The sequence below is a fragment of the Rhinolophus ferrumequinum genome, chromosome 2 (assembly GCF_004115265.2).
Source record: "Rhinolophus ferrumequinum isolate MPI-CBG mRhiFer1 chromosome 2, mRhiFer1_v1.p, whole genome shotgun sequence".
NCBI classification, from domain to species: Eukaryota; Metazoa; Chordata; class Mammalia; order Chiroptera; family Rhinolophidae; genus Rhinolophus; species Rhinolophus ferrumequinum.
This window is the reverse complement of record NC_046285.1, coordinates 62,741,424-62,748,005: the sequence shown is the minus strand read 5'-3', so window position 1 is coordinate 62,748,005 and position 6,582 is coordinate 62,741,424. Positions and strand designations below refer to the sequence as shown.

The 6,582-nt window shown below is 38.8% G+C and overlaps 1 pseudogene; it reads right to left on the bottom strand.

Moving 5' to 3' along the window:
- Positions 1–2,973: 2,973 nt before the first annotated feature.
- Positions 2,974–3,769, bottom strand: LOC117038561 (40S ribosomal protein S4, X isoform-like; annotated as a pseudogene).
- Between the last annotated feature and the right edge of the window lie 2,813 nt (positions 3,770–6,582).

The window sequence follows — 6,582 nt, the reverse complement described above, 5'->3', positions numbered from 1 at the left end:
TCGCTCCAATTTTCAGAGTCTTTTTATGTTTCTTTTACATACAACAGCCAGAGTTTTAATTGTACTTTGTACTCAGTAGGAATAGTAGGAAAACATACTTCTACTATATCTTCCTAGAAGTGAAAAATATTACTTTATAATTTTTTTTTTTTTTTTAAAGATTTGAGATGTCCATGTTTGCCAGTGAGAATAATTTAGCATAAAGGGAAAAAAATAACAACACAAAAAGGGAGGTCCTTGAGTTGGTGAGAGAAAATACTATTCTGAGGACAAGTAGAGGGGTTGGTTCTCTGATACAATCAGGACCCTTCTTCCATTGACATAAGAAAGAAGATAGATGGGTATTTTGCAACCGGTCTAGGAGTCAGACTTGAGTAAATGAAAGAATTCCTCTACGTTAGACCAGAGATATTCAGTAGAAATTCCTGAGATGATGGAAATATTCTATATCTGCATTGTTCAGTATGGTAGCCACTGGGCACATGTCGCTACTTTGCCCTCATAACATGGCTAGTACAACGGAGGAACTGAATTTTTGATTGAGCTAATTTAAAATTAAATAGCCACATTTGGCTCATGGCTACCATATCGGACAGCATAGCACCAGATGAAAGATGAAGTAAATTCCTTGGCTGAGAGTAAAACTGGGAAAAGAGAGTGTGGAGAGAAGATGAAAATTTCAAAAGGGATAGCAAGATATAAAAGATTCCTCTTGATTTGTAGTCATGACTGGTCAACACAGTTGCGTGATTTTTCTCCAGCAGAATTCAGCTGCAGGAAAATTGTATCATAAAAACATTATGACACCAAAGCTGTAAATCCCTTACCCCTCTAGTTTTCCAGTTGATGAAACAGATAGTCATGAAAATTAACAACTAAAATTACTGACCCAACATATTATGACAACTACCTGGCATAACCATGTCTTTTGGCATTTTGTTCCCTCAGGGTTAGTACTCTTTCCCCAATTTGTCTATATCATCTTGGCACCTTCTAGCCGAACAATTCAAGGTTGTAGGAAATACTTTGGTGTTCTCTGAAATTAGACCTGCTCTGGAACCCAGACTAATCGCAGCGAAAGAGCTGAATCCCAATACTACTTATGTAAGGGGCTACCGGTTAGCTCAATTGAATCGATTAGAGCATGGTGTTAGTAGCACCAACGTTGCTGGTTCAGTTCCTGCATGGGCCACTGTGAGATGCTCCCCCCCTTAAAAAAAAAAGAACACCTCCAATATTACTCATGTATGAAATGTGAATGGATATTTTGCCTTCCTTCATGTTAAACCATTTTCCCTTGGTTCTTTTGTGCCTATGCAGAGTTTTGATATCTTAACAGAGGTGAAAAAGCTGCAACCAGATGAATTATACAGGAAAGTGATGCCTAGGGAATGGCAAGACCAGTCATTCAACTGCTTTTTCATAGGTTCTGAAACATATACAAAACAATTTGTTGTGCTCTCTTAATCCCGTGATAATTTGGATGTTGAGTCTTCCATTATATGACTTAGTCTTCCGGGGAGCATGTTGCAATGCAACCTGTCATATACTTGCCTATACTGCTATGGGTCAGCTGGAGAGAATTCTTTGCCTCCAGGAGAAAGGAGCACAATTGTGTATCTCTTCCATTTTTGTCTCAGTGCCTAAAATTAATTATTTGAGCAATTTTCTGTCTTCTATGGTAGATTGTTAGTCCTCAATAAAAAAGAAGAAAAGGAAAATAAATGAACATTTATTGAGATCTTACCATAGGACAAGTGCTGTCACATAAATCATTTATTTATTCAACAAATAGTATACACATAATTCAGTGAAATGAATGGAGGATACATACGTGATGACAATGAAGTCCATGCTTAAAAGAAGCTCCTCGTCTACTGAGGGAAACAGAAAATGTCTAAGGAGAAATAATAGAAAACTAATGCTATAATAAAGTGTAACAACCCTGGAAATGTTTTTATTCCCATTTTACAGATTCAGAAACTGAGGCCACCAGAGGGTAAGTTATGAATTCATGGTCACAGAATCAGAACCAAGATTTCAACTCAGATTCAAATCATACTAAAAGCATTTCCCATTAGGGAATAAAAAAAAAAAACCCTGTCAGAAAAAAACACATTTTTATTTTATTGAAATTTTATTTCAAATATCAGGTTTAGAATATAAAATATAATTAACATATATCATTAAAAAATTTATTTTGTTATGCCCTAAAATTCTAGTAAAGCTCATCAGCTTTGACTCAATCAACGTTTAAAAGACACAGGAGTTGGAGTCTTGTATTAGGTTGGTGTGAATGTAATTGTGGTTTTTGCAATTGTTTTTAACCCTTAAAATGCAATTATGTTTGCACGAACCTAATAAAATGAATACGAGGACTGGGTCAGGTGTAAAGTCATTGAAATTCACTCCTAGCTTTTGGATATTCTAGCTATGTGAATATGGACTTGTCATGTAGTGTCTTTTAAACTTGAGATCCCACATCTTTAAGGTAGAGGTATATTACACTTACTTCACTGGCTGAGGATTATACAAAATATGTCTAGGGACATAGTACATACACATTAAATATCGGATGACTTTGAATCAAGCACTTTTATTGTTTTGGCTATTCCCCAGGGTTTGATTTTACTTTATTTGGTTTGTTTATTTCCTCGAAAAACAGTTAAGGGGATGGGCAGAGGAATGAAGCAGTGGGGTGGGAAAAGGCATAAGAAGCATTCACGCTGGGGAGGGGAGCATGGATTTGTAGTCTGTAAAACTAAAGTTTTAGTTCCAGGATTGCAAAGTGAACTCTGCTAGAGGGTGGAGCTCCATGGTGCTTCACATCATGGTGCCTAGGAATGACTTCCCAAGAATGTATAGACTTAACAAATTAAAACCATTGCTACGTCAAATGGCATTTTTTTTCCAAGTTATATTATCTTTAATTAAAGATGAAGACTCATCCAATCATGTTACCTAGAGATCACTTCATCCACTGCTCTGTATGGTTGCCAGTCTCTTTTCTCTCTCTTCAGCAATGGTGATGTGGATACCCTTCACACGGGGGAGAGCAATCCATGGTTTGTTGTCTTTGCCAATAACAAAAATGTTGGAGAGCTGAGTGGCAAAGCTCATTGCCACCGGCATCTTTCACGTGAACTACATCAATAGAACCCTTCTGTCTCTTTCTGTTGGTGATCACACCAATTCTTCCCAGGTTAGCAGCTCCGGTCACCACACATAGGTTATCAATGTCAGACTTGATGAAATCAGTCATTTTGCTAGTCTCCAAATCAATCTGAATGGTGTTGTTCACCTTGATGAAGGGGTCAGGGTGGTGGATGGTGTGAGCATCATGGGTCACGAGATGCGGGATTCTTTTTGTGTCGACAAAGATCGTTCTCACTTTGCACAACTGGTATTTGGCCTCCTCGGGTGTAATGCGATGAACAGCAAAGCGATCTTGGTGTTGCAGTTCAGACAGGAGTTCTCTCTGGTCTTGTTGATGCTGATGACATCCATCAAACCAGCAGGGTAGGTTACATCAGTTCAGACCTTGCCATCCATCTCAACAAACTGCTGCATGCAGATCTTCTTTACTTCATCTCCTGTTAAGGCTTACTTCAGTCTGTTCCTTAGGAAGATGATGAGAGGGAGACATTCTCTCACCTTGTGGGGACCAGTAGATGGATGAGGAGCAAACACACTGGTCAGTTTATCTATCCAGCATCCAACGCTTTGGAGCTGCCACATGCTTCAGATGCTTTTTGGGACCATCAGCCATGGGTGCTCTGGGCAGCACTGCCTTCTTTCAGTGCTCCAAGAGAAGAGGGTCGAAGACTATGCCTCTAATGCCATTTTAAACCAGTGTATCCTACATGGCAAAATAAGGTCTTTATGCTCGGAACCACTGGACGAGCCACAAATTGACTTAAATTAGTTGACAAAGCAATATTGGTTGAATAAAATAGACCTAGCAAAATCCAAAATCATTCTAACAATGGGGCTGTTTGTTCATTTCTTGTTGGAGAGACTGAATGCAGTGGGAGTCCCCACACTGTCTAGTGACATCTCTGGGTGTTCTGCTCCCCAAATTTGTGCTTCTCTGAATGATAAAGTAGCACTAGAAAGTACTGAATGGCCGACCTTAGGAAGCCATCCACAAATTACTGCCTCCAGCAAGTGATTGCTTCTCAAGGATGCCAAGCCATAGCAAAGACACTTTTGGGGGCCCGCCCACAGATATTTAGATAACTTGAGAGCACAAGAGTCTCCACAAAAGCCTTAGGAGACGTCACAACCCGTATATGCCCATATCTACAGTTATTTGGGCCCGGGTAAGCATGGCCTTGAGTAGAAAAGTACTGAATTCACACTTTCTCCATCCTGGTACTGAGATGATTTGTGTGCTGGAAAATTTGCATCCATAGCAATGCCCTGTGTGGGACCTGACCTCTCCATCCCAGTTGACTATGGAAGGAAGCCAAGGAAGGCAGAGGGGGTGTTGGTGCATTTATTTGCATTTGCCATTTTTATTTGCCTCAGGGACATTAGACTGCAGGCCTTCTTAAGCATGAACTGTTTGTTAAAGTCTGGTGTTGGCTTTTGTGGACTGGTCTAGCCAAGAGTTGTTTTAACCCAAATGGGAGATGGGGGTGGGGTTGGGGTGGGGTAAGACATCTGCAGAGCCCAACAACCGTTACCAAGGCCTACCCAGGCTCTGCCTCTACCTGCCAAATGGTAAACAAAGCCCCTGGGAGAACTCGGGCAAGCTGAACACCTTGGTCAAACACTAAGCAAACCACCACCAGGTGTGCTTGCAGAACAGACTCTCCATCAGCGTCCTGTCATGCAGAAAATGTTTATCCAATTTGTCAAGATAATCTTTCCTCAAATAAGCCTTGGGCCTACTCCTTGGAACAGCCTGAATTTAGTCCGTATAATGTAACTCTATTTTTTTCACCCATTTTTGTTTAATCACTGTGTCAACTTTTCACTGGCTTTAAACAAACTGAAAGTAATTATATCATTCTTAAGTGAGTAATCTTTTGACTGGGTTAGCTGATTCGTGAGTTACTCTAAAATTCTTCTAAACTGTGTAGTCCTTTTCCAAACACATTTTCTTAGATGTTTCACAAAGTTCGGCTCATTGATGACCCACGGATGTGTTTATTCTGTCACGTTTTGTGGCTACGTTATGATTATATTAGGACATTTGAAAAGAAGTTGAGTGTAGAAATTTGAGAGAGGGGAAAAAAGGTAACTTCACCCACTAATTTAGGTATTTCTTGGAAATCTTACAGTCATTGTAAATAACTCACAGTTTCAAACTTGAAGAAAGTTTGATTAGTGCTTTGGATCATGGTGTAATATTAAAGGCTGGGCTTGAGGCGCTTAAAAGCATTCACTTCTTCCATTTCATTATATAATTTCTTTGCTATTTGATACCCTGTGTGATATTGTTTTGTTTAAAAAACAGAAACACTCAAGGTTACCACATTTTTCTTAGTTCTACTCATTGACATACTTCCACAGAACTCATATTTAAAAATAGAAAACTCAGCCATCTGGCTATTTGATGGTTTCTATTTTTGTTTCTCTTTGCATTCACAAACTCTGTTGAGTCTGAAATTCCCTATGTTCTGCCCTATATGTAATTGTGTATATGTACACACACTTTCTCATTTAAATTTAGCCATTAGCAATCTGGGTTTGTTTTACCGACCACAGTAGCAGTTTGGTGGGAACAATAACCTTGTTTAATCTATGCATTAGCAAATCTGCATTAAATCCTGACTCTGATGATTGTTACCTAAGGTCTAGGGGATGCCAAATCAAAGACATTTCTTATTAATATGTACCCACCCATGTTTACTCAGAAGTTTCATTGATGGAAATATGCTCTTTGCCTTGGCTTTGATAGAAAAGATGGGACCACAGCACCAGAGGGAAATTTGGAGTTCATTTAATTCATCTTCTTCATCTTATACCTGAGGAAACTGGGGTCTAGCGATAAAAAGAGATTTATCCTTGGTCACTTAGCCATTTATCCATGGTCACTTAGCTAGATAATAGCAGAATTCCCATTAGATCCCGGTCTCCCAAATTTTTCTAATGCTCTAACCATTTTCATAAAACTGGACAAGAACTATTAAAGATATTTTTGTGGTATTCACAAATGTAAATTTTAATTATTTTCATTATAAATCTGTAACTTTTGTTATTTATAGGATTGCATTTATAAGCAAAATTTAAGTGCACTGTTAGGCTTTGATGGCTGGAGAAAAGATTTCCTCACCCCTCAGACGCCAGTGACCCTCAAACTTTATTGCATGCATGAATGAGCTGGTTACAAAGGCAGATTCCTCAAGAGAATGAGAAGACAAGCCACAGACTGGGAGAAAATATTTGTAAAAGACACATCTTATAGAGGACTGTTATCCAAAATATACAAAGAACTCTTAAAACTCAACAATTAAAAAGACAACAACACCCAATTAAAAAACTGGGCCAAAAACCGGGATGGAAACCTCACCAAAGAAAATAAACAGATGGTAAATAACTATGAAAAGATGTTCATTATCATATGCCATTAGG